The sequence below is a fragment of the Sminthopsis crassicaudata genome, chromosome 2, assembly GCF_048593235.1.
Source record: "Sminthopsis crassicaudata isolate SCR6 chromosome 2, ASM4859323v1, whole genome shotgun sequence".
Classification (NCBI taxonomy): Eukaryota; Metazoa; Chordata; class Mammalia; order Dasyuromorphia; family Dasyuridae; genus Sminthopsis; species Sminthopsis crassicaudata.
The window spans coordinates 4,324,016-4,350,898 of NC_133618.1; the positions used below are offsets into that span (position 1 = coordinate 4,324,016).

A 26,883-nucleotide genomic window follows, 5' to 3' on the forward strand; every position below is an offset into this window, starting at 1 on the left:
GCTTTTATTCCAAGGAGACATTGGGGGTGTTTAAAAGAGCTTTGCAATGTCCAAAACATTTCAGATTATTCTTTTTCTGTTTCATTCGGGACCTAACTCAAGGTCATTTGCTGGGTGTGACCAACTGAGACAGAGATACAGAGAGACAGAAGCAGAGATAGGCAGAGAGACAGAGACAGAGATGAGAAAGAAAGTGAAATAGAGGCAGAGTCACATAAACAGAGAGAGAGAAGGATGGAAAAAAGGAGAGAAGAAGGCAAAGGGAGGGAGGGAGGGACAGAGAGACAAAGAGTAAAAGGCAAATAGGCAGAGACAAAACCAGATAGGGTTAGAGAGGAAGACAATAAATACTTGCATACAAGCTCCACGGGTTGTCCATCTAACAATAATCCAGACAATGAGCATTTTTGATCCACTTGGGTTTTTTTTCGGTCCCAAGCTCTCCTGAGTGGCTACAAACCATGTCCAGTTAGTTATTCAATAAACATTTATTAAGTCTCTACTATTTGCCACGTACCATGCTAAGCCCTGGGGAAAAGAAGGCACAAACATACCCTTTTCCCTCTAGTGGGGGAGACAACCTGTAAACGCCCATGTCCGTGCGAGGCATCTCTGCAATCAGCATGGAGTCATCCATGAAGAACAGCATCCTCCTCATCCTCAGAGGATGGTCCTTCCACTTCTATCTTCGGCCTCCCCTTGATGATGGCAAACACCTAAGACAAGCTTCAGGCACCCGGTTTTACACCCCAGCTGGTACCAATGACCAGAGAGCTGCTGAACAAGCTTCTTTCTTCTCTTAAGAAAGCTGGAATAATTTTCACTTAAACATGGGCAACCCCCATTATTGTACAGGCTCCAAAGTTTTATGTCATTGTCTTGGACATATATGTGTATATAACCAGCAGTTCATAAGCCCAACTTCTTCCCACCTAATATTCTCTTCATCTTCCCACTAATTATGTGATGGTAAAAGTGGGATGTCTCTTGCAAAGGCCTGTCTGCTCACTACTAGTGAGCGCCTCTTCCAGTCATGACTTTAATATGTGTTTATTAATCTCGTGAACATTTGTGTAGGTGGAAAACTAGAACTCGCAGAAGTTGGCGGTAGATGTCTCATTTTATTATACAAAGTCCAAGCAACTTTTCTATTTCTTGATGGAGTAGCGTAGGATTCAAGCTTCAAAAATCCTGGAAACCACTTTGTTCAGAACCTTCCTTTTTACCAAGATGACATCTAAGTCGAAGAGAGGGTGAGTCTCGGCTCACACGGCCCGCAATCAACAGAAGCAAGTGTGTAACTGAAGCCAGTTCTCTCCATGGGACTGTCCTGCTCCTTTCTTCCCCATGACTTCTCCATCAAAGCTGCAATTGCCTCCCAGCTTGTCGCCTTCAGCCTGGATCTCTTGTCTAGGCTTTTTATCTTTCCAATATCTTTCTACTCCCACAGACATTCAGTAGTGTAATGGTTAAGTCCAAATGTGATGAGCCTTTTCTCTTTGATGATAAAGAGATTCTGCAGATCTTTCACATTCTCTTTTGTTTGTTTCTTGCTTCTGATAAAATCTTCAAATACTCTGAGGATGATTTGACCTGGATCTTTTGCCAAGCTTTCTTTAAGCTAGTTTTCCCTTTCACTATTGCTCATTGACTCATTATTTGATATTGCTTATCATCCTTTCTCTAGAAGACTTGACAAATATGTTTATATTCCAAACCTGCCTCATCCTTGCTCGCCATAGCTCTCCACTTATCAACTGTCAAGCCAAGATATATTTATTAAGCACTTTGTGCCAAGCATCTGGAATACAAATACAAGTAGAAATATTGCTCTCAAGTAGTACACATTCTAATGAGGTGAAACAATACATAAAAGGAAACTGGAAAGGAGAAGAGATGAGGGAATTAAATTAACTTATAAACCAAGTGTTTGCTGATTGAGGCTCTTCTAATCTTGTGTCATTTGATTTATAACTATTAAATTAGCTTAGTGCAGTGCCTGGCACATAGTAGGTACTTATTAATGAATGAGTGATTAAAATTTCTCTATATTTTTCAATTATTAAAAGCATTTAAGTGTTACTTTCTTCTCAGTATTTGCTTTACTTCTTCCTTTTACAAAGTTTCACGGAGTTCACAGCTTTGTACCATAAAATGAAAGGAGGCCAGGATATTTGTTTATTAAATATTGCAGAGCTGTCTCACCATGATTGATTTTTAAAAAAGAAATTTCTGCACAACAGTACTGTAATTGATATGCACATGTTTTCCTCCCTCCAAATCCCAATTTTGTCATCAATAACTTCCACAAATAATTCCAATCGAAATGATATTAATTGTATGCCATATTTTTCCCCTGAGTTTTACTCTTTCCTCTAGCTTTGTGCTAATTCTGATCCTGGCTCTAAATCTCAGTGCACACAGACAGATGATTCAGAAATGAAGCTCACACTAGTAACCAAATTGAATGCTGTTAGTCAATTGTCTAGCACTTTCTGATAAGAAGTCTTGTAAAGGTGTTCAGCTTTTGTTCTTGTGGTAGTAGTAGTAGAGGTAGTAATAGTAGTAGTAGTAGTGAGGGAGTGAGGAGAATGATAGACATAGTAGTAGTAGTAGTAGTAGTAGTAGTAGTAGTAGTAGTAGTAGTAGTAGTAGTGGTAGTAGTAGGTAGTAATAGTGATAATAGTTCATAGTGGCAGTAATGGTAGTAATGGTAGTAGTAGTGATGGTGATAGGGATGGGGTGGGAATGGTAGAAGTAGTAGTAGTAGTTGTTGTAGTACTAATAGTAGTAGAAATGATAGTAATAGTAGTAGTGGTAGTAATGGTAGTAGTAGTGGTGGTAGTGATAGAAGTAGTGGTAATGAGGGTGTGTGGGGATGGTAGAAGTAGTAGTAATACTAGTAGTGGTAGTAATAGCAATAATGGTAGTAGTAGTGGTAGTAATGGTAGTAAGATGTGTACAAAGACTGTGACCCTGTGTTGCAAGAATCAGCCACACAAATCACATTGTAGACTCTTCGGTTCACAAGTGTCCTTGCTCAGACCTGCAGTAGAGCCTGGAGGACCTGCAACATCGTCCCTCCTCCTTTTCGGAATATCTCAATACATCTCGCCAAGGCCATGGCAGCATGGTCCGGGGGCTGGAGAGTTGCCATAGAGACAGGGAGAGCAGTCCCAGTCCTGCTGCTTTCACCCTGGCTGTGTGTCCCTGAAAAAATCACTCCCAGTGACCCCATCTCTCAGTTCTCGAACAACTCTGAACATAAGTTGCAGAGAAGAGGCTGGCCTGTATGGATGGAACAACTTCCCTAAACATGGAATTGCTGGTCACCAGTGATGCCTCAGCTTCAGCATCCTTCTGATCCCTTCTAAGGAAGACTCCAATGTCCACAGCAAGTCCTACGGATCCCTGTGGCAATAAAAGTCTTCTTCTCCCCATGGATCTCACAGAGCTTTGTATTCTGTACCTCTGAAGAATGTATCATGCATTATGTATTATAGTCATCTATTTGTATCGGTTTCTCATTTCTTTACATGACTGGTGAGCTCCAATGAACCTTTCTGTTTTGCAAAGGGCTCTAAAACATCCTTTATTAGTTATTTGATTTTTCACTTCATATTTATGGGAAAGGGGGAGAGAGAAAAATGAAGCAATAAAGACAAATGGCTTTGAAAAACGAGCTAGGCTCTCTCCATGAAAATTCCCAGAGATATCCAAAATCGATACACAACTAACACGAATATATATGACCAAAAGTCGCTGTTAGATATATCAGAGGTAAAAAGATTTGAATGAACAGTTTTCAAAGGAAGAATTCCAAACTAACAGCTAATATATAGTATCACGTGTGTGTACATCTATCAATAGAAATTTCTTGGATCACTCCCATGGCTTATCACGTTTACACACGTGCTGCCGCGTGAAGAGAAAAATCTCACAACCATTGAATGGATACACTACAATCTCAGGGAGACCCTCATTGCTGCTCAACAATCCATACCACCCTTGCCAGCTCACTCTCCCACTCTCCTCAATGGCTCTTTGATGGCTTTCCGTCCCTCTTCAAAGCTTCCATGACTCCCCTAACCCCCCGCATCCAAGAACCTTGATTCACAGTTTACAGAAAAACAGCTGAGTCCATTGGCCATGAGCTCCCTTTGTAGCGAGCTGTCGTCTCCAGAAGCTGCTGGATCGCTCTCTGGGAAGAGATCTGCTGTGTCTTCTACTCAAATCTCTCCGACAGATTCTTCTTACTGTAACGAACCGTTGTCTCCAGGCAGTTGCTGTTAACTCTTGTCCAGAGAAGTGACTTCCCTTCCTGCAGGGAGCCCCGTCAAGCCTGATGCAATGCAGAGTCTTCTTCTATCTCTGGGAGTCCTCTCTTTTATTCTCCCAGAGAATGGGCGTGGGATAATGCAAGGGCTTGTGGGAAGAACCACCTCAGCCAATGAGCCTGCTCCTTCCATCAAGTCAACCTGAGTTCTCACCTTGTAATTGTCCAACCTGAATTCTCACCTTGTCACTATCCAGACAACCTGAGTTCTCACCTAGTAATCCCAACATCCCTTTTTTCCTCTCTTCCTATTTCCTGTCACCCAGAGGCCTTCTGCCTCCCTCTCCTCTTTCATCCCTGTCTCACATAAAGAGGCAGCCCTCCTCCTTGCCCAAGCCAACCCATCTACTAGTTCAAGTGACCCTATTCCATCCCATTTCTTCCAACATATCACCCACTGTGACACTGCCATTTTTTCACTGACCTTCCTGTCTATTGGTTCCTTCCTTATTGCCTATAAACATGACATCATATCTCCCCATCCTCAAAAGCGCACCCCTTCATCTTTCTATCCCTGCTACCTATTGCTCTATATTTCTTCTGCCTTCTGTGTCAACACTTCTTGAGAAGACCAGGCACAGTAGGTGCCTCCACTTTCTCACCTCTCATTCTCTTCTGCTAACCCTTATAATCTGCTTCCAACCTCATCACTCCACCATTAACCCACTTCGGGACTATTGCAATAGCTGCCAAAGAGCCTTCTTGCCTCAAATCTCCCCCTACTCCAGTCTATCCTCTATTCAACCACTAACGGGACTTTTCCTAAAGAGCAGATGTGATTAACTCACCCCCTACTCAATAAATTTCAGTGGCTCTCTGTTATTTCCAGAGTCAGACACAAAATCCTGTTTAGTGTTCAGCCTTCATAACAACTGTTTTCTGGTAAACCTTTCCAGTCTTACTCTTTACTCCCCACCACATGTCCTCCATGACACTGGATTGCTTACTTTCCAAAACAATTTCTTGGCTCTAGGCATCCTCTCTGGCTCATAGCCAGAATTCTCTTCCTCCTCATCTCTGCTCTCTGACTTTCTTAAGTCCCAACTGAAACCTCATCTGTGGGAAGTCATTCCCAACCCCTCTTAATTCTAGTCACTTCCCTCTGTTAATTATTTTCTATTAATCCCATATATATTTGGCTTTATACGTATTTGTTTGTATACCATCTGCTCCCTTGGACTGCAAATTTCTTGTTTTATTTATTTGTTTTTATTTTCAATATGACTTTTTAGTCATAAGTTAGTTTTCAACATTTACCCTTGCAGATCCTTGTTTTCCAAATGTTTCTCCCTCCATTCCTCCACCACCTCTCCTACACAGCAAATAATCCAATATGTGTCAAACACTAAACAATTCTACACATATTTCCAGATTTATCATGCTGTATAAGAAAAATGAGACCAAGAAGGAGGAAAAATGAGAAAGAAAGAAAAAGCAAGCAAACAAGAACAAAAAGGTGAATATATTATGTTGTGATCTACATTCAGTCCCCATAGGACTCTCTCTGGAAATGGCTCTCTCCATCACAAGTCTATTGAAATTGTCCTGAATCACCTCATTGTAGAAAAGAGCCACGTGCATCAGAATTGATCATCTCATAATGTTGTTGCTGTATATGATGCTCTCTTGGTTCTACACATTTCACTTAGAATTAATTCACATAAGTCTCTCCAGGCCTCTCTGAAATCATCCCACTGATCATTTCTTATAGAATCATCCTATTCTATCACATTCATATACCATAACTGATTCAGCCATTCCCCCACTGATGGGCAGCCACTCGGTTTCCAGTTCCTTGCCACTTTTACAAAAAAAGGCTACCACAAACATTTTTACCCTTGTGGATCCTTTTCCCTTTTAATATCTCTTTGGATACAGACCCAGACTGCAAATTCCTTGAAGGCAGGGACTCATTTGCCTCTTTTGGTATCCCCAATTCTTAGCCCAGTACTTGATCTAGAGTAGGCTCTTTAGAAAGTCTTATTGACTAACTTGATAAATGTTTGCTAATTATTTGAAGTATTAAATCTTCCACTAGCACACAATCCCAGCATATGCAAAGTGCAACTAATGAATTATTCCTTTAAACTTTCTTCTCTTCTCAATGTGTCTCTTTCTGTTCACAGCCCCATCATCCTTTGAGGCACTCAGCTTTCAAACTTCTATATCTCAATATGCTGGAAGTTCTTCAGACCTATTAATTCTAATTGATCAGTAATGAGCAGAACCAGCTATACCCAGTGAAAGAATACTGGGAAATGAGTGTGGACCACAACATACCATTTGCACTCTTTCTTTTATTGTTTGCTCGCATTTTTGTTTTTCTTCCCAGGTTATTTTTACCTTCTTTCTAAATCCGATTTTTCTTGTGTAACAAGACAACTGTATAAATATGTACATGTATATTGTATTTAACATATATTTTAACATTTTTAATATGTATGGGACTACCTGCCCTTAGATGGCAGGTGGAGAGAAGGAGGGGAAAATTGGAACAGAAGGTTTTGCAAGAGTTAGTGTTGAAAAATTCCCCATGCATATGCTTTGTAACTAAAAAGCTATAATAAAAAATTAAAAAGCTATTGATTCTCCTCCAACAACATCTCCCAAAGAGAGTTTTTCCTTTCTTCTTACTACTTCACCAGTCTAAGCTCCCATGTCATGTCTTCTCCCCTCCACATGATCAAAAATATTCCAACCAAAGTAGCTGGTGCTAAAATTGCAGATGGACATGGGTTCCGATGCAGGTGGAGATGGAACCTGATGATTCTCCTCCTCAGGGATCCTTTGGTTCCATTGGTCTATGAATCTCATTACTGGGAGCCTGGAAATGATCAAGGAGCCAACGATGGGCTAAGGAAGCAGGCTGCATGAGAAAGACTTTCCAGGGGGTGACACTTGTCCTGAAAGGCTGGACAATCTTGGAATAAGCAGAGAAGAGAGGAGACAGAAGGGTATCTCAGGCCATGGGTGGAGCATCAAGGAGATTCATTAGTGCATCACTTTCTCACAAATAAATTTTTATAACCTTCCTTTCAGATTCCATCACTTTCCCAAAATGCCATGCCCCACCCTCTAGATTAGGGACATTGTTCCTTGGACAAATTTAGACGCTCAACAATCGCTCTATTTTGGGGCATCTGAGTCTCAAAACTTGGCGGAGATGAGAATTACAACTGAAATAGAACAACTAATTTTTAGGAATAAACACTGGCTTCTATTTCTGTTTTTGCTTCATTTAAAAAAATGATCATGTCCTAAGGAAAGTCCTCAGAGAAGTCTGCAGATGCTCGGAGGTGGGGAGATAAGGTCCCTCACGCTCCCAACCCATCCTAGCCCAGTGGGGCTAACACAAGGACAGCTGATGGATGTCTACCTCCAAACCTGGGGGTGCAGACAAAGCCTTTTTCCCCTCAACCTGTCCCTGGTGCCTGATGATAAAGCAGTCCCTGGGTTATCTTGCTGTTTCACTAGGCTTGTGCTGTCTTAGCTGTCCTTGGAACATTTGAAGGGATGGGATGGCCCAGGATTTGGGCAGAGGAAGAGTGTTTGAGAATTCAGGAAGGATATAGAGCTGTCAAGAGGAATATATATCCACAAAGCAAGTGATGGCAAAGGCGCTCCCATTTAAGAAAGGTGATCGGACGCTGCCCTGTGAAGACAAAATGAGAACATTGGGGTGCCGGCTTTGAGGGAGGAAGGGAGAGCACCTCCCTGTGCAAGGGGGAAGGAGAGAGGGAGACCCTGAGACTAGACTGCCCACGTGAGGCTGGTATTGAGGAGTGGAGAGGAGCCAGGCGCCATCTTGATATGGGCGGATTATGAGACCCTAATGCAAGACCACAGCCAGAGAGGCTGAGCTGAAGACAAGGATAGAGGATATTTATTCTTATAACTTCAGGCTGAGCTTTGGTGCAGAATTTCTGAATTGCTGCATGATGATAAGAGCTGGCAGAGATCTCTCAATCTGGCTTTCTGTTGCAGTTCTGGCTAGCAAGCCTTGGTTATGGCCCCAGTGAGAGGAAACAAGGACGCAGTGAGGACTCTGATCTTGAGATACAACAACATATCTGTCACTACTTATTACCCATGTGGCCTGAACTTAGGCACTGAGACTCCCCAAAAGGCCATTTCCTCAGCTGTAAAATAGATATTAATCCCCATGCTATTTCTTTAAGGGCTGTTGTAATGATCTAGGGAGAGAAGAAACAGAAAGTGTTTTATGGAGCAGAAAGAGCTCTAGTCACGTAATCCATTGCTAGGAAAACACCACAAAAGGTGGCAAGTTCTTACCTATACCATGGTCTGGAACACTTCAGAGGCTTAATAAATGTTGGTGAATGGAACAAAAGTCAACATTATTTGCCAGAATTCAATAGGATCAAATAGGATGGGATGGGATGGGATAATTCTAGAAAACCCTCCAGAATGAACAAGCAAGAACTTGAAGATGGAGAAGCCACAGCTCTCTTGCACATTAAATCAGAAAATCTCTGAGATAGAAATGTGCTGAAAACATTTTCATCTTCCACCAGAACAAAAATCTCCCATCCAACATTCTCAATAATAGGCCATCTGGTCCAGAGCTAAGGACCGTAAGGGCTTCTTTTTCAGGCAGTCCATTACAATTTTGGAATACCTCTAATTATTGAGAAATTTTCCCCTGACCTTGAAGATAATTTGTCTCTTTGCAACTCCCCTTCCTACTGAGTCTGTTCTCTGAAGCCAATCAGAACAAGGGAAACACCTCTGCCATATTATGGCTCTTCAGATATTGAAGTATCTGGTTAACCAATTTCTTAAGGATTTATCAAGGCTTCACGATGCTCCAAGTCCTGTCAGAACACTTGAAACAAGAACCATGAGGCCTTTATTCTTCTCTTCTCCAGAATAACCATCCCCAGCTCCTCTAACTGATTCTCCTAGATCATAGATTCCAGAGAAGGTTCTTCATGCTGGGGGCCAGACATTTTCCAACTTATTGATATCCTGTTTCAATCACCAAACATCCCATCCTATCAAATGTTGCCTGATGAGGGCATAATGCCAGAGGAATAATTGTTATCTCCTTCATCCTCAATCCCAAGGTGCCGCTCATGAGGCTTTGTTCTCATTAGCCCTGCTCAGTCCTCCTAAGCTGCTCCAACACCAAGGTAGTACATGGGGCACTTACAGTCCTCCCTGGCTGCATGGTTGTATGTTTCCAAAAAAGGAGCCATATTCTGCCTGACTGATACTATCTGTGCAAACATGGACAAGGCACCATGTTTATAAAGCTTCATGTCATGAGTGGGTTGGACTAGACAAAGTCCAGATTGATTTGAGCAGCTAGGTGGCACAGTGGACAGAATACTGGACCTAGAGGCGGGAGGATTCATTTTTCTGAGTTCAAATTCGGCTGTAGGCATGTACTGTGTGATCCTAGGCAAGTCATTCGTCTCAGTTTCCTCATCAGTAAAATGAGCTAGAAAAGTAAATGGCAAATTACCCCAAATGGAGCCCCAGATAGTCCAACACCACTGAAAACGACTGAATTCCAGCTTCAAATATTGTGCTCCTATTAGAATTCCTCCCAGAGGCTGGTGACTGAGCACTTTTTCATCAGTGAATGAAAATCAGAGAAGGAAGTCTAAGATTATAGTATTGTAGCATGAGTCAGGTTACCAAGAGCCCCATTATGGTTCAGCTACATTTATCTCCCATATCCAAGTCCATAAGTCAGCAAGTCATCAGTTTCCATTTGTATAGAAGAAAGTCCAACAAAGGATACTGAGAAATAATGCCCTGGGGAGCGGATACTCTGAGGTCCTGAGTGTTTCACTCTGCAGTGAGCTAAATTTTGGGTCGGTTCCTGTTCCAGTCTGGGAGAGAAATCCGGGCCTGTCCTGTTCACAACTGGTGGTGCAGTGCCGACAGTGCTAGACTTGGAGTCAGCACCCACCTCGAAGACTTGGGCGAGGATCAAATGAGATGATATTTGTAAATCACTTAGCACAGTGGGGGGGCACACAGCAGGCACTTAATAAGTACTTATTTTCCTCTCCTTCTGCATGAACTTGGAGTGCCTGCTGATTAGATACCAATCTTCTCGTTGTCAGTGGCTCTCCTTTTCTATTTTGGAACATAGTTATTTATGGCTGCCATGACATCCTCCTTTGATATCTTAGCATAGAGAGTACCTTGGGCCAGTGGAGTAGAACCTCTCAGAGGTCCAACTGAGCTGGAAAGGTTTGAAGTATAGACCCAGCAATGGACTAGAGGTCATCCAGGAAAAAGATGCTTTGTCACAAATGGCTTAGCCCCAGAAGCCCTGATGAGCTCAATGCCAGAGGGATGGAGAGCTCACCACCAGGGGGAGATGCTCAGAACCATAGGGTCCTAGAGAAGGAGGTGAGTGCCAGTAGGTACAGTGAGCTCAGCACCAGAGGGATGGAGAGCTCACCACCAGGGGGAGATGCTCAGAACCATAGGGTTCTAGAGAAGGAGGTGAGTGCCAGTAGGTACAGTGAGCTCAGCACCAGAGGGATGGAGAGTTCACCACCAGGGGGAGATGCTTAGAACCATAGGGTCCTAGAGAAGGAGGTGAGTGCCAGTAGGTACAGTGAGCTCAGCACCAGAGGGATGGAGAGCTCACCACCAGGGGGAGATGCTCAGAACCATAGGGTTCTAGAGAAGGAGGTGAGTCCCAGTAGGTACAGTGAGCTCAGCACCAGAGGGATGGAGAGCTCACCACCGGGGGGAGCTGCTCAGAACCATAGGGTCCTAGAGAAGGAGGTGAGTGCCAGTAGGTACAGTGAGCTCAGCACCAGAGGGATGGAGAGCTCACCACCAGGGGGAGATGCTCAGAACCATAGGGTCCTAGAGAAGGAGGTGAGTACCAGTACCTACAGTGCCAGGTGAAGGATTATTGTTTTTAGGCACAGCAAGTCACAAAACCATTTAACTGATGCTGAAAGAAGCTGTGAACTTTATGGATGTGGGAGGCTGAAGGGGATTTTTATCCTCAAGTTTCATTCTTATGACCAGGATGTATCTCATCCAACCCCTGATTTTATAAAGAAATAAACAAAGGGATAAAGAGATTTATATACAGCATCCCAAAAATCCTAATTCAGTTTTGGGCTTTGATAATATCAGAAGTAAAAATGCTACAAGTGTATGAAAAATATAATTTGATATTTTAATTATTTTTATACTTATTTCATTTCATACATTTTGAATAACATTTTAAGGTTTTGTTTGTTTCAGCCCTTTTGAATGAAGATGGCAAAAACTAAAGAATAAAGGCAACTGAATTCTCTGGTTAGTCCAACTCAAATCCATAGTAGAGAATTCTTGGGGCCTCAGTTTCCTCATCTGTAATCATAATAGCTTACCTTTATATAGTATTTTAATATTTGCAGAACATTTTACAAATTATCTTCTGATGTATAAAAAGTTTGAGAAACAGTTTCTGGGTAATTAATCATTATATTAATCATACCAGCATATAATTAATAAAATGGGCCAGTAAGACTCTTGAATAGATGTTCCTAAGGGTGGCAATAAACTTTGATTTGTTAACAGATAAAGAGAGAGTTGAATATTATAATAAAAGGTGCATCTATTTTAATGAAGGGCTGAGGGACATGACTTTGATCACTCAGTTCGAGTCAAAGAGACTTATCTATACTCTCATCACCCATCTGACAAAAGGGAGAATCCACATGATCCCAGAACTGCAGAATAAAACATAATGGGCTCAATTTTCCTTTTGAACAGATCTGAGTTTTTCCTTTTAGTATTGACAGTTCAAAGGCTGAATGAATAAGCTTTTGTTTTGTTTTGTTTTTGTTTTTGTTTTTGTTTTCCTGAGGCTGGGGTTAAGTGACTTGCCCAGGGTCACACAGCTAGGAAGTGTTAAGTGTCTGAGACCAGATTTGAACTCAGGTTCTCCTGAGTTCATGGCTGCTGCTCAATCCACTGCCCCACCTAGCTGCCCGATGAATAAGTTATAGGGGCTAATTTCTGGGTGACAAAAATAGAAAAGGGGAAAATTCAATAATTGGTTATTAATACAAGCAAGAAATAATAATTTCTCTCAATCTAATTTGACCCTTAAAAATAACACTATAAGTTAGGTATATTTTATTATCCCCATTTTACAGAAAAGCATACCAAAAGTGAGTAAATTTCTGCTTTTGGCTTTCATTTTCAGTCTAAGATCATTCTGAACTTTAGCATTATTGACATTAAGCAGATAGGACTTATATCACCTCCTAAAATACATCCTTTGTTGCTTGCTCATGGTTCTGCCATATACCAGTATAAGTGTGCATGTGTGTGTATATATGTGTGTGTGTTTGTGTATGTATATATCTATGTGTGTATACAAATATGTCATTAAGCATATATATATATATAATCTAGATGTGTCTATGGATATATCTATGTGCCTATGTGTATACATGTGTGTATGTGTATGGAAATCAAAATTGTTTGATGAATTCTCTTGACATAAGTTCCTAAAGTTTTTTCTTCATCAGAATTGTTTCCTTTGTTTCTTCAGAATTTGAATCATATTGAGAATTTCCCATCTTTTCTCAGCTGATTTCCCCCATATAATTTTGATCCCAAGATCCCGTCTCTTTTTGAAATCTGCTCCCCCCAAAGCAACATCATACACTGGCTCTGCCTCCATTTCTCTGCCCTGACACAGTTTCTGAGATGATAAGCCCTGCTGGCTTATCAGTACTTCCATGAAGTCCCCAGTTCCTTCCTGTTAATGAAAATTAGGCCCAGCACCGAATTTATCCTCCATCTTTTGAAGGATGAAATTGTCATTAAGGCAAGTGGAGCATTTGATGGCTGCTCTGCTTTGGGGAGACAGAGTCGCAGCCAAAGTCTGGAAAATTGAATTACCTCATCACAGCAATATTGTTCCTCCATGCCAGGCTACTGATCTATTCCCTGGGTTACTCATCCATCTTCTTTCTGTCCAGTTGGTCTATATGGATAGACCCTGCTGACCAAATCTGTTTGGTTTTGTTTCTGCCCCCACTGTATTCCCAAAAAAGGCTCCTCCCTCTCTAGTTCTTCCTCCTTTCTGTCCAGGCCACACTCGTCTGGACTCCTCCATCATGCCCCAGAAACTTCCTGGAGCCTTGGAGTCCCCACCCAGACATCCTCCGATATTTCAGCCTCCCTCTGTTGGGAGGGCTCTTCCCAGAACTTCCAAATAAGGAGGGTATTCAGGAGAGCAGGGCCTGCCTTTCTCAGGAGACCCAGGCTGCCCTCACCCAGATTTCATCACACACCCCAACCTCTTCTCAGGTCACTGTATAAGTGGGCTTCTCCCATTCGAATGGGAGCTCCTTGGGGGCAAGTGTCATCCTCCTTTGGGCTTCTGTGCACATTCCCAGCATTTAGCAATGTCTAGAACTTAGGAAGCACTTAATAAATACTTGTTAACTGGCTACTGATAGACTTCAGTTCCAGCATTTTCTCCCATGAATATACCTTTGTACCAGATTTACCAGAATTTGCCAGTTATTACCCACTGATTCTGCTTGTTTCTTTTTTGAATAAGGCATGACCGTTCAGACCCATGTTCTAATGACTGATTTCATCCCACTATAGTTCACTGATGCCTTTTGGGTCAAATTTCCCCCCTTTTATTAGGACATTTAATTTCTCTTATTTCTTATCTCAACATTGGCCTTTAAAAAATCTACAGCTCTAGGGCAGTTAGGTGGCTCAGTGGATAGAGCACCAGCCTTGAAGTCGGGAGGACCTCAGTTCCAATCTGGCCTCAGACACTTAACACTTCCCAGCTGTGTGACCTTGGGCAAGTCACTTAACTCCCAATTGCCTCAGGAAAAAATAATAATCTACAGCTCTGGATTTTATTCCTTTCAATTAACAAAAATATTGATTAAACACCTACTATGTGTCAGTTACTATACCAGGTGCTAGAACTACATACACAAATGTGAAAATAGGGCCCTGTTCTCCAGGAATTCAGAGACAGTAAGAGAAACAATATTAAAACAAAGACAAGGGGAAAGGGAAGGAAGGGAGGCACTAGTTTCTGAGGGGAATCAGGAAAGGCCTCAAGTAGAAGAGTTTGGAAGGACCCTTTTTTTTTGTTTGGCATCTAATTGTTCATGACCCCATTGGAGATTTTTCTTGACAGAGATATTGGGGTGGTTTGCCATTTCCTTCTCCAGCTGGATTTGAACTCAGGAACATGAGTCATTCTGACTCTGGGTCTGGGGCTCTATCGACCCTACTTCCCCCTTCAAGGAAACTAGGGTCTCTGAAAAATGGATGTGAGGAGGGAGTTGATCAGGGGTGGGGGAAAGGGAAGAATATGCAAAGCAATTTAAATGGGGAATATTCATCTTTAGAACAGTAAAAAGTATGGTCAGTTTTTGTGGATGGGGGTATTAGGTCATTTAAAACAGAAAGACTAAAAATCAATCTAATTAATATAAATAGGTTAATAATTTCTTCAAATTGATGCCTTTCAATTAAAATATAAGCTCTTTAAGAACAGACTCTTCCTTTCTTTTTTTCTCTGTTTTCTCCCTATCCACCTATCTCCCTCTCTGTGTGTCTCCCTCCTTTCCTTCCTTCCTCTTTCTCTCCCTCCTTTCCCCCAATTCCCTTCTCTGTCTTTGTCTGTCTCTTTCTGTCCCTCTCTGTGTATGTTTCTCTTTCTGGCTCTCTCTCCCTCTGTCTCTGTCTCTGTCTCTCTCTCTCTCTTTCTCCCTCTCCCTCCTTCCTTTCTTTCCTTTCTTCCTTCCCACTTACCAGTTCCTGATACATAGTAATAGTTGCTTAATACATTTTTGTTGATTAAAACAAAAGACTAGAGAAAGAAAAGGCTGTCAGCTTGTGATGGGCTTCCAAATCTAAGAGGTAGTAGGTAGCCCTTGAAGTTTATTGAGCAGGAGAATGCCATAGTCAGATCTGTGCTTAAAGAAAATTACTTTGCAAACTAAGTGGAGCATGGATAATATACAGGAGCGACAAAGCCAATTAAGTCAATAGCCAATTAAGAAGCTATTATAACAGTCCAGGGGAGAGGTGATGAAATGCTGAGCTAGGGTGAAAGGCGAGAGAACAGTCTGGATGCAGGAGATGTTATAGAGGCTGAGATTGTTTTTAAATGGCAGCTCATTGGATAAATAGATTAAATGAGAGTAATTGATGACAACGCCAGAGCACTAAGGTGGGAGATGGGAAAGATGATAGTGTCTTCTACAATAATGTGGGTGTGCACAAGATGGCTCCGCTTGTGAGGGAGAGAAAGCGGTAAGATCCATTATGGATATGTTGGGTTTGAGATGCCTTCGGGACGTTCCTTTGGAAATGTCCATTTGGCAGCAGACAATGAGGAACTGGAGCTGAGAAGAGAGACTAGTGGTACACGGGGAGTTTGATTCATTATCTACGTTGATATAATAATTAAATCCGTGGGATCTGAGGAAATCACCAGGACAGAAAACTCCAAGTAGTCTGGAAGAACACCCATGTTTGGTAGAGGATGGATGCAGGACAACATCCCAAAGGGGGAAGCCTCCGGAAGTTTGTCTTGAAAGGGTCTCTGTTACAGCTTGGATATGTACTCAGTGAAAACCACTGACCTTTCTATTGAGGTTACCTGATGGACAAACAGCCACTCCACTGCTCCCCAGGGCTCTGGGTCTTCCTCTTGCCCTTTCTAAGTGAGCTCCCACTTACAAATATCCGTGAGTTCTTGACCAACAAACTGCCTCTTGCTCCCTAGAGCCCTCATCTCCTCCCGCCCAGAAGGAACCTCAAATGTGTCTTATCACTCAGGGGAATCTTCTTCCACCCTCCAACCGCCTAGCACAGGGCCGTCATCCCCATCCTTCCTCTTAGGGCATTTCACACGGAAAGAGTCCCTCGCTGTCCCCCTGAATGTCTGGAGTACAGAGAGTTCCCCTTCTCTTCCAGGAGGAGAGTCATTCGCCCTTGGTGAATGACATAGCAATTACTCACTCGGCCATGGCAGACATCACACACTCAGATAGACACAGAATTCCCTTTGCCTTTCCTTGCCCTGCTGCTCCCTCTCTCTTTATTTCCTGGACAGGCTGTGGAGCCAGAGCCACTCCTTCTGGGCAGAACAACTCCCTCCTGGGGGATCCAGACAGCTCGCCCAAACAAGCCCAGAGAAGGACCAGAATATTTATGTAATGCTGATAAGCAGTCTGAGGCTGAGGGAGGGGTGGCTGGGGATGCTGGGAGTCCTGGGACTGTGTCATAATGATATTTCCTTCGGTGGAAAGGAAGAAAGTAGGGAAGGAGAAATAGAATGTACTGGAATAGACCTACATATAGGGAGAAACTGGAGTAATTGTTTACTATTTTTTTAATGTCACCAGTGCAAAAGTGTCGAAAGCAATATAAAATATGACATTTTTCTAGGAATGTTTTAAACCCATTATGTTTCTTCTTGACATTAACTCCATGATCATCTCTTCTTAAGACAATTAAATATGGCTTCCAAGCAGGTGTGGTGTGAAGCTCAAATAAAACAATAGATGTCTAGCATTTTGCAAATCTTCAAGCTCTATATAAAGGTCAGTTATGATCACATCATGGCCATCATTAGCTTCTAATCCCATCAGGCCACTAATGTTGTCTAGCCTTCACTCCCAGAGGCCTGAGCTCAAGCAGTGTTTACAGAGCAGTGTAGGGCCACTGATCAGTGTTTAACAACTGGGCTCTCTAGGATTAAATTTTAAAAGTATGCACATACATGTTTAGATTTAATCTGCATTATTTACACCTTCTTAAACCTAGACAATTAACAACAAGTTAGATCGCTCTACCAAAGGGCACAAAAATAAAAATCAGCTCAGAGAATCTCCAATGATATCAGACTGTAATATTGAATCAGTAAGCATGAAATTATTAATTTTGTCAAGAAACTATAGAGAAGGAAATATTTGAACTTTAATCCAGGGTTCATATGGAGTCATCAGGTCAAAGTGATATTTCTACTACCCTTGGTCTTCTCTAGGCAAAACACATTGACCATAAAGCTATCCAGAAGAAAGCTAGGGCCGTCTATGTCAAGATGAAATACTGATGCCATTCTGAGGGCAGAGTTGGAGGAAAAGTCTACTTTGAGTGATGAACACCTTCACAATTTCAGTATTAATGTGCATTTTACAAAGAGTAAAAAATGGATGGCAACAGTTCTAGAAGAAATCCAAGGAGCTGTACAATATAAATGAAACATGTGCCCCATTTGCCCCAAGGGAACTAGCGAAAGATTAAATACTCTGCATTAAAAAAAAGGAAGATTAATACTTTCAGAAGACATGACAAGCAGGTTAAAATGTTCAGAAATCATACTGGACCAGAGACATATCCCTTCATAGCACAAGAGTACAAGCTAAAAATAGGGACTTTTAACAGGATTTATTGATTATAATCATTATGGGTTATATATTGATTTCCTGATATAACCTATGAAATGGCTAAGATCTTAGAGTGGAATCAAAAAATCCTACATGGATGACATCACATAAATTCAATCAACAAATATGTAAACAAAGGGGTGCTTAAAACTTTTCCAAGTCATGTGAATTAATTTATAAAAATAGGATTTATGATAGCAATTCATGACCAAATAATGGACAATATAAATTATTTCAAGACCCTAAACTTATCACCAGTGAAGATTATACAATGAATTGTTTTGAATTGTGTAACACATTAGAGGACATTCTAAAATTTCAACACCGACTCAGTCTTTAGGACAATGAAATCAAATAGTCTGAATTATATGTCTGAAGCTCCAGAGCTTATAAATCATTATACAACAAATATAAATCTGCTAATATCCTTAAGGAGCCAATAAATAAAATGAGCTAAAACTAGAACCTCATCGCAGATAAAATCATTATTCCTAATGGCCTAGACATAAGACCAACCCACAGACCTTTAAGAGTAACTTTGAATGGATGTCACCATCCAGAAGTCTCCCACATTCACAGACAGAGTTCCAAAGCACATGCAAAGTACAAATATAGATAACTAGCCCCCGAAAATCTGAAACATGTAGGGAAAGGGTGAGTGTATTTCACCCCCATGGTTGTGGTTGGTCCTGGGCTAGGGGTTCTCAAGTTGTTTCAGTGAATCTGATGAGAGTACACCCCAAATTGTCAACCAGTTACAAGACTGATTCACCCAAGCAACAGTCCAGATAACATCAAGCCCAAAAGAGCAATGATAAAATTATCTCTGGCCGCAGGGTTCTTTCTATTTGAATTCCATTGAATGTAACATGAGGAGAATGATAACAATGATATATATTGCTTTAAAGCTTGGGAAGTGGTCTAGATCTCCTGTATCATTTGAGGAGAAATATCCCCCCAAAGCTCATTAGCCAAAGCCAAAGCATGACTGACCAGCTTCTAGCTCCAGCCATGGCCTTTAAGGAACAGCATGGAGTATGGATAAAGTACCAGACTTAGATCCAGAAAGACCTAGATTCAACCACTCTATTTGCTACTGACTCTGACTAAATCATATCTTTACCTATGACCTAATCTCCCTCACCTCCCCCAACTTTGCCCTAAGGACAGTTCTTCTATCTCCCTCATGACCATCCAAGTTGTTTCTAAAGACTTTAGAGGGACAGATTATGCATTTTTAAGGGACAGAAATATCCTTTAGGGATGGGGAAAATACAATAGCTGCAGGCCTCTGGAACTCCTTCAAAACAGACCTACTCCCCGCAGGTCTATAATGTGGAAGTCACTTTTCTGGGCAAAGAGCCAAAGGAGGTGTTTTTGTTTTATTTTGATTTTAATGACAGCACGTTGCAAATGAACTGATGATTCCCTGGAGGGGAGGGAGACAAGTTTGATACAAGAGAGAGTGGGACTGGACAAGAAAAAAGAATTTTAATGTGAAAATTTTAAAAAGTTTATGTGGAAGAGAATGGAAAGGTTTTGGTGGATAATGATTTGCATCAAGGAAGAGAATAGCAACATTTAGGAAGTCATAAGGGCAGCTAGATTGTGCAGTGGATAGAGCACCAGCCCTGAAGGCAGGAGGACCTGAGTTCAAATGTGGCTTAAACACTTAACACTTTCTAGTTGTGTGACTTAACCCCAATTGCCTCGGGGGGAAAGGAAGTCATAGAGCTGTGGAAGTATGAACGCCAGAATCACTTGTAGCTTCACAAAATGATTTTGGGAAAGGATGTTCTCCCCAGGTTGCCCTAAACCTCTGGGGAGCAGACTCAGTAGGGAAAGAACCTATATAGAGTGAGGGGAGGAAAAATCTATAATCACCCAGGATAAACTGGAGATTTAGAAACCTTGAGGAATAGGGGGAATGTCCCCCAAACTTAGAGAACCCAGCTCTTCATTTTGAAACACTGTGAACCTTTAATTTAGGGGAAAGTGCTGATACTTGGAAGCTTTTCCATCAAATAGCTCATGTTCTTCAGGCTCTTGTTTTGTCCAAATGGGGGAGCAGGCTGGAAATCTTAAGGGGGGAATATCTCCTTGTACACTGCAGGAAACATTCTTCCCTGAATCATTTTCTGGGCTGCTTCGAAGGTCATTTTTTTGCTTCCACTCAGATGTGAAATGACTTCTCAGAATCCACGTCTTGTGCTGCTCTGGAATTTCAGTCACTTAATCAACTTCACTCCAGAAATGCTCAGGGTTTTCCTCAAAGCAAATGTGTTGCACCGCTTAAAAAGGTTTCAGAAACCAAATTTCTGGGTAATTGAATCATTTTGTTAATAATTCCAGCATGTTTGTTAACGAATGGCTGGTCTTTTGGCTTTGGCTTTGGCTTTGGCTCTCCCTCTCTCCCTCTCTCTCTCCCCCTCTCCTTCCCCCTCCCCCTCTCCTTTCCCCTCCCCCTTTCCCTCTCCTCCCTCTCCCTCTCTCTCCAATCATAGTGACAGATTCAAGGCTTATATGCTCATTAGAAGAGAGGTGTTCCCAAGGGTAGCAATCAACTCTGACTGGTTAACAATTAATGAAAGGATGAATATTGCAATGATGGACTGAACCTGAACTTTAAACCAGAGTAGAATACAATGGCTTCCCCATCTTAATCTAATTTCATGATCTTCAATGTCCTTCAGGAGATTACATTTTTAAAATCAGGACTTTAAAAAAGAGAAAAGCTTGGGATCTCCCCAAGTCATTGGCGATTAATAACCATTTTTCTCACAAAAGATTCCTAGGAATCCTGTGGTACCCCCTGTTCATGTTGGCTATATACTCTGGGGGATCCTTTGCCCAATCCTTACTTGTATTTGTGAGAGGGCTCACTAGTATAAATCTTCTATCTTTCCCCCTCTTGGGAATCTAGGGGTAACTTGTGTTTTTCCTCTCTTCTTAATTTCCTCTCTTTCTTAACTGCCTGCATTTGAGTTAGGATGGAAGGACTGATAGGAGCTTCTAGGTGCATAGAAAGATCAAGCACCAGCAGGTTAAAATGGAGCCGTGAGTACTTGACCTTGGTGCTTTGGTCCCTCTTGTTTCTCTTTGCTGCCTTAAGAGAAAGAACACCAGCTCCAACACGGATCAGACTTCAATTACACGCTTGGAAGTGGGAAAAGTGGAACCATTCAAGCCCTAGTGATGGCGGTCCATTCAGGCTTGAGTTTGTGGACAGACAAGTGGGGTCTGCTAGCAACTTGCGAGAACCAGTGAAGCAATGGATCAAAGGCAACCGAGAAGGAATGGCTGCTCCACTGGCTATGCTAGCAGGGAATGTGAACTTATCTGGGGGAGAATGACAGTGCATGGTGGTGTTTTTTTTTTTAATTTCCTATCAGTTCCTCTGCTTGAGTTTGACTCCAGGTGCAGCCTGCCCCAGCATCAGCTGCCTTCTCACAACCTTCCTGAGCAACTTTCCAGCTTACTGTTGTGTGCTGTCTTCCCCTTGTAAATTCCTTGAAACAAAAACTTTCTTTTTTAAAAATTTGCCTTCACTCTTTGCAGTTGACATGATGGTACACCAGAGATTCTAGTAAAAAGTTATTAGAAATAATTCACAACTTTAGCAAAGTTGCAGGATACAAAATAAATCCACATAAATCCTCAGCATTTTTATACATCATCAACAAAATGAAACAGCAAGAGATACAAAGAGAAATTCCATTCAAAAAAATCTCAAGAGTATAAAATATCTGGGAATCTATCTACCAAAAGAAAGTCAGGAATTATATGAGCAAAATTACAAAACACATGCCACAAAAATAAAGTCAGATTTAAATAATTGGAAAGACATCAAGTGCTCATAGATAGGCCCATTGAATATAATAAAGATGACAATACTCCCCAAACTAATCTATTTATTTAGTGCTATACCAATCAGACTCCCAAGAAACTATTTTAATGACCTAGAAAAAATAACAACAAAATTCATATGGAAGAATAAAAGGTGGAGAATTTCAAGGAAATTAATGAAAAAAAAATCAGAGGAAGGTGGTCTAGGTGTACCTGATCTAAAGCTATATTATAAAGCAACAGTCACCAAAACCATTTGGTACTGGCTAAGAAATAGACCAGTCGATCAGTGGAACAGATTAGGTATACAGGACAAAATAGGGTACAACTATAGCAATCTAGTGTTTGACAAACCCAAAGATACCAACATTTGGGATAAGAATTCATTATTTGAAAAAAAAACTGTTGGGAAAACTGGAAATTAGTATGGCAGAAATTAGATATGGATCCACTCTTAATACCGCATACTAAGATAAGATCAAAATGGGTCCATGATTTAGGCATAAAGAATGAGATCATAAATAGATTAGAGGAACAGAGAATAGTCTACCTCTCAGACCTGTGGAAGAGGAAGGAATTTATGACCAGAGGAGAACTAGAGATCATTATTGATCACAAAATAGAAGATTTTGATTACATCAAACTAAAAAGTTTCTGTACAAACAATACTAATGCAAACAAGATTAGAAGGGAAGTAACAAACTGGGAAAAAATTTTTTTGCAGTTAAAGGTTCTGATAAAGGCCTCATTTCCAAAATCTATAGAGAACTGACCCTAATTTATAAGAAATCAAACCATTCTCCAATTGATAAATGGTCAAAGGATATGAACAGACAAATCTCAGATGATGAAATTGAAATTATATCCACTCATATGAAAGAGTGTTCCAAATCACTATTGATCAGAGAAATGCAAATTAAGACAACTCTGAGGTATCATTACACACCTGTCAGATTGGCTAAGATGACAGGAACAAATAATGATGAATGTTGGAGGGGATGTGGGAAAACTGGGATGCTAATACATTGTTGGTGGAGTTGTGAAAGAATCCAGCCATTCTGGAGAGCAATCTGGAACTATGCCCCAAAAGTTATCAAACTGTGCATACCCTTTCATCCAGCAGTGCTAGTACTGGGCTTATATACCAAGGAAATACTAAAGAGGGGAAAGGGACCTGTATGTGCCAAAATGTTTGTGGCAGCCCTTTTTGTAGTGGCCAGAAACTGGAAAATGAATGGATGTCCATCAATTGGAGAATGGTTGGGTAAATTGTGGTATATGAAGGGTATGGAATATTATTGTTCTGTAAGAAATGACCAGCAGGAGGAATACAGAGAGGCTTGGAGAGACTTACATCAACTGATGCTGAGTGAAATGAATAGAACCAGAAGATCGCTGTACACTTCAACAACAATACTGTATGAGGACAAATTCTGATGGAAGTGGAAATCTTCAACATAGAGAAGATCCAACTCACTTCCAGATGATCAATGATGGACATAAATAGCTACACCCAGAGAAGGAACACTGGGAAGTGAATGTAAACTATTAGCAATACTGTCTATCTACCCAGCTTACTTATACCTTCGGAATCCAATTCTTACCATGAAACAAGAAAATTGGATTTACACACATATATTGTACCTAGGTTATACTGTAACACATTTAATATGTATGGGATTGTTTGTAATGTAGGGGAGGGAGTAGAGGGAGGGAGGGGAAAATTTGGAAAAATGAATACAAAGGATAATGTTATAAAAAAATTACTCATGATATATACTGTCAAAAAATTATAAATATAAAATTAATTTTTAAAAAAAGATACTAAGGATATTTAAGAGGTGTTACAAGGGTAAAACTGACAGGTTCTGGAAAAAGATTGGATGGGGTGGTGTTAGGATTACAAGGTGATAACTCAGGTTGTCTAAACAATTCTCTAGCTCACAGTTCACACCTTTAGGAGTTTACACCTTTAGACTTCTGAAAAGGAGTTTGCACATTTAAAGGAGTTTACACCTCCAAAGGGAGTTTACACCTCCAAAGGGAGTTTACACCTTCAAAGGGAGTTTACACCTTCAAAGGGAGCAAGTTCATTGGCTGAAGGAGTTCCCACAAGCCCCTGGGAGTTCTCCCAAGCCCATTCTCTGCTAGCATAAAAGAAGGCAACATTGAGTCTGAGAGTCACTCTAGACTGGGAGAACCTTCAGGGAAGCTGGAGGAGATTCAAAGCCAGGATTCAGGGAGAAGAGGATTCCAGATTCTACCTTCACTCTGGCTAGAGGCTCCAGAACCCTCCCAAGAAACCTGCTATCAGAGAAAAGGATTCTCAGAGGATTTCAACTGAGAGCCTCTCAGAACATTACAATTGGTGCCCAACGTGGGGCAAAGACTTTGGCTCATCCTGACAAAGGCTGATTCTGAGCCCTTCAGACTGAGCTAGCCCGGACCTTTCTCTTTTGGCACCTGAACGGGGACTTGAACCCTGCACCCTCAGAAGAGCAAAGGTCTCCATTCAGTGAGCGTTTTGCACTTAAGAGACCTAGATATGAAGACTCAGAGAAAACATTTGCAGGCAGCCCGGCATCAAGATATTCAAGCAGACAAGAATACAAGAAAGCAGAGACTCACAGCATTACTTGAAGATAGACGATTATTTGATGGAGCTGTAGCAAGGGCAGATGGCCCAACTAAAAGGATTTTTGAAGGACCTAATAAGCCCAACCCGAGAATTGATGGACCTCCAACACCTGCTTCTGTTCGGTTTCAAGGCTCACCAGGACAGAGGGGGGCAGGGGGGCCCATGAGGTTTGAAGGACCACAAGGTCAGCTAGAAAGTGGGTGCCCTTTGAGATTTGAAGGTCCTCAAAGACCAGGAGGGACTCCTTTGAGGTTTAAAGGGCCACTTGGACAGGCAGGAGGAGGTGGCTTAAGGTTTGAAGGAGCTGCTGGTTTGAGGTTTGAGGGCCCAGCTGGCCACAATGTGGGTGGTCTTAGGTATGAAGGTCCCCATGGCCAGCCTGTGGGTGGTCTTAGATCTGAGGGACCACATGATCAGCCAGGGGTTGGGGTCAGATTTGAAGGACCCTTAATTCAACAGGGAAGTGGAAGGAGATTTGAGGGTCCTTCTGTACAAGGAGGTAGTATGAGATTTGAAGGACCATTAGGCCAAGGTGGTCCAAGATTTGGGGGGGTGTCATGTTTCAAGATTTGCTGGTCAGCTAGGTCAACCATCTCTCTTGCCAAGATTTGATGGCTTGCACGGTCGACCTGGTCCTGGGTTTGAAAGAACTCCTGGTCAACAGGGCCCACAAAGGCTTGCTGGACCACCTGGTCAGCAGGTACAACCAAGATTTGATACAGGGCCTCAGAGATTTGATGGTGCACAACACCTGCAAGCATCAAGATTTGATATTCCTCCTGGTCTTCAAGGTGCAAGGTTTGACAATCATCCTTCACAGAGACTTGATGCAGTCTCTTTTAGTCACACTGGCCCATATAATGACCCTCCTAACAGTGTGTTGAATGCACCATCGCAAGGAAGACAGTTCCAAAGACATGAGCAAATGTTTGATACACCTCAGGAACCAAATTTTAATGGACCACATGGCCCTGGAGCGCAAAAGTCCTCAAATCCACTTAACAGAGCATCTGGACATTATTTTGAGGAAAAGAATCCTCAGGGTCCTCAGTATGGAAACTTTGGTAATCTGCCCACACCAACTGCACTTGGGAATATTCAGCCATCTCAGCAGCTTGTCTCTGGAGTTACTCAGCCTGTATCTTTGGGACAAGGACAGCAGTTTTTTCCAGTTCATGCACAAAATCCTGGTACTTTTGTTCAGAATCCAGCAGGTGCTCTTCCAAGAGCATATCCTGATAATCATCTCAGCCAGGTTGATGTGCATGAACTCTTCTCAAAACTGCTAAAAGCAGGAATACTGAAATTATCCCAACCTGATTCAGCAACAACTCAAGGAAATGACGTTGCTGCACAGCCTCCTCCTGAGGAAAAAGGAGAAGCTCCAAGTGAACATCAAGATGTTCCTGACCTCACTAATTTCACAGTTGAAGAATTGAAACAGCGTTATGCTAGTGTTATAAACTGCCTGTATACTGGTATCCAGTGTTATTCTTGTGGACTGAGGTTTACACCATCACAGGCTGACGATTATGCACACCACTTGGACTGGCATTACCGACAAAATCGAGCTGAAAAGGATGTTAGCAGAAAAGTTACACATAGGAGGTGGTACTGTAGTCTAACGGACTGGATAGAATTTGAGGAAATAGCTGATTTGGAGGAACGTGCAAAGAGCCAGTGTTGTGACAAAGTACATGAAGAGGTTGTGTTGAAAAACCAAGAAGCTGCTAAAAAAAAGGAGTTTCAGAGTGCCCCTGCTGGACCAGCTGGGGCAGGTGAGAGCTCTGAAATATGTCAGGACAATTTGAACAATACTGGGAAGAAGAGGAAGAGGAATGGCATTTTAAAAATGCTATACGAGTAGATGGAAAGATTTACCATCCATCATGTTATGAAGATTATCAAAATACATCTTCATTTCATTGTACACCAACGCCCAGCAAGACATCTGTTGAAAATCCCTTGAATATTATATTGAACATTGTCAAAAAAGAATTGCAGGAACCTTGTGACAGTTTCAAAGTTAAAGAAGAACCAGTTGATATCACACCAGCTTGTACAGATGATAGCATAGATTCAGCTAATGAAATTCAAACAGAATCTGATACAGTTGAGTCAATTTAAATAAAATGAGAAGTATGTTTTTCTTTACAAAAAAAAAAAAGGGAGCTGCTGTGTTATAGTTGAATCTGGAAGGTGGAGAATTTTATATATGTGTATATATCTCCATCCATATCTATGTATCTATATATGTGTGTGTGTGTGTGTGTATATATATATATGTATATATGTATATATATGTATATGTATATATATATATATACACACACACACATACATGAATTACTTAGGTGAGGCAGGGTGCTTAGCTATCATTTGGTTAATAAATACATTTTAGTATTTGTATTTCCTACTGCCTGCACAGTTTCAGGTGCTTGTTGTGTGAAAGTTCTGTAGAAGCGTGCAAATGTAACAAATTGAAAGTGTATGTGTAAAATATGTATAATTTTCACTAGTGGAACTGTAAATTATAAATAAAAATATTTTTGCTATCCATGGAGTGGGAACGTTTATGCACACCAACAAATAAAGACAGTGTTTCTGGACTTAGTATTTTGGGG

General features: G+C 41.4%; 1 pseudogene; it reads left to right on the top strand.

Moving 5' to 3' along the window:
- The first annotated feature begins 593 nt into the window (after window positions 1–593).
- On the top strand, window positions 594–26,386 carry LOC141552545 (pre-mRNA cleavage complex 2 protein Pcf11 pseudogene; annotated as a pseudogene).
- The last annotated feature ends 497 nt before the right edge of the window (window positions 26,387–26,883 follow it).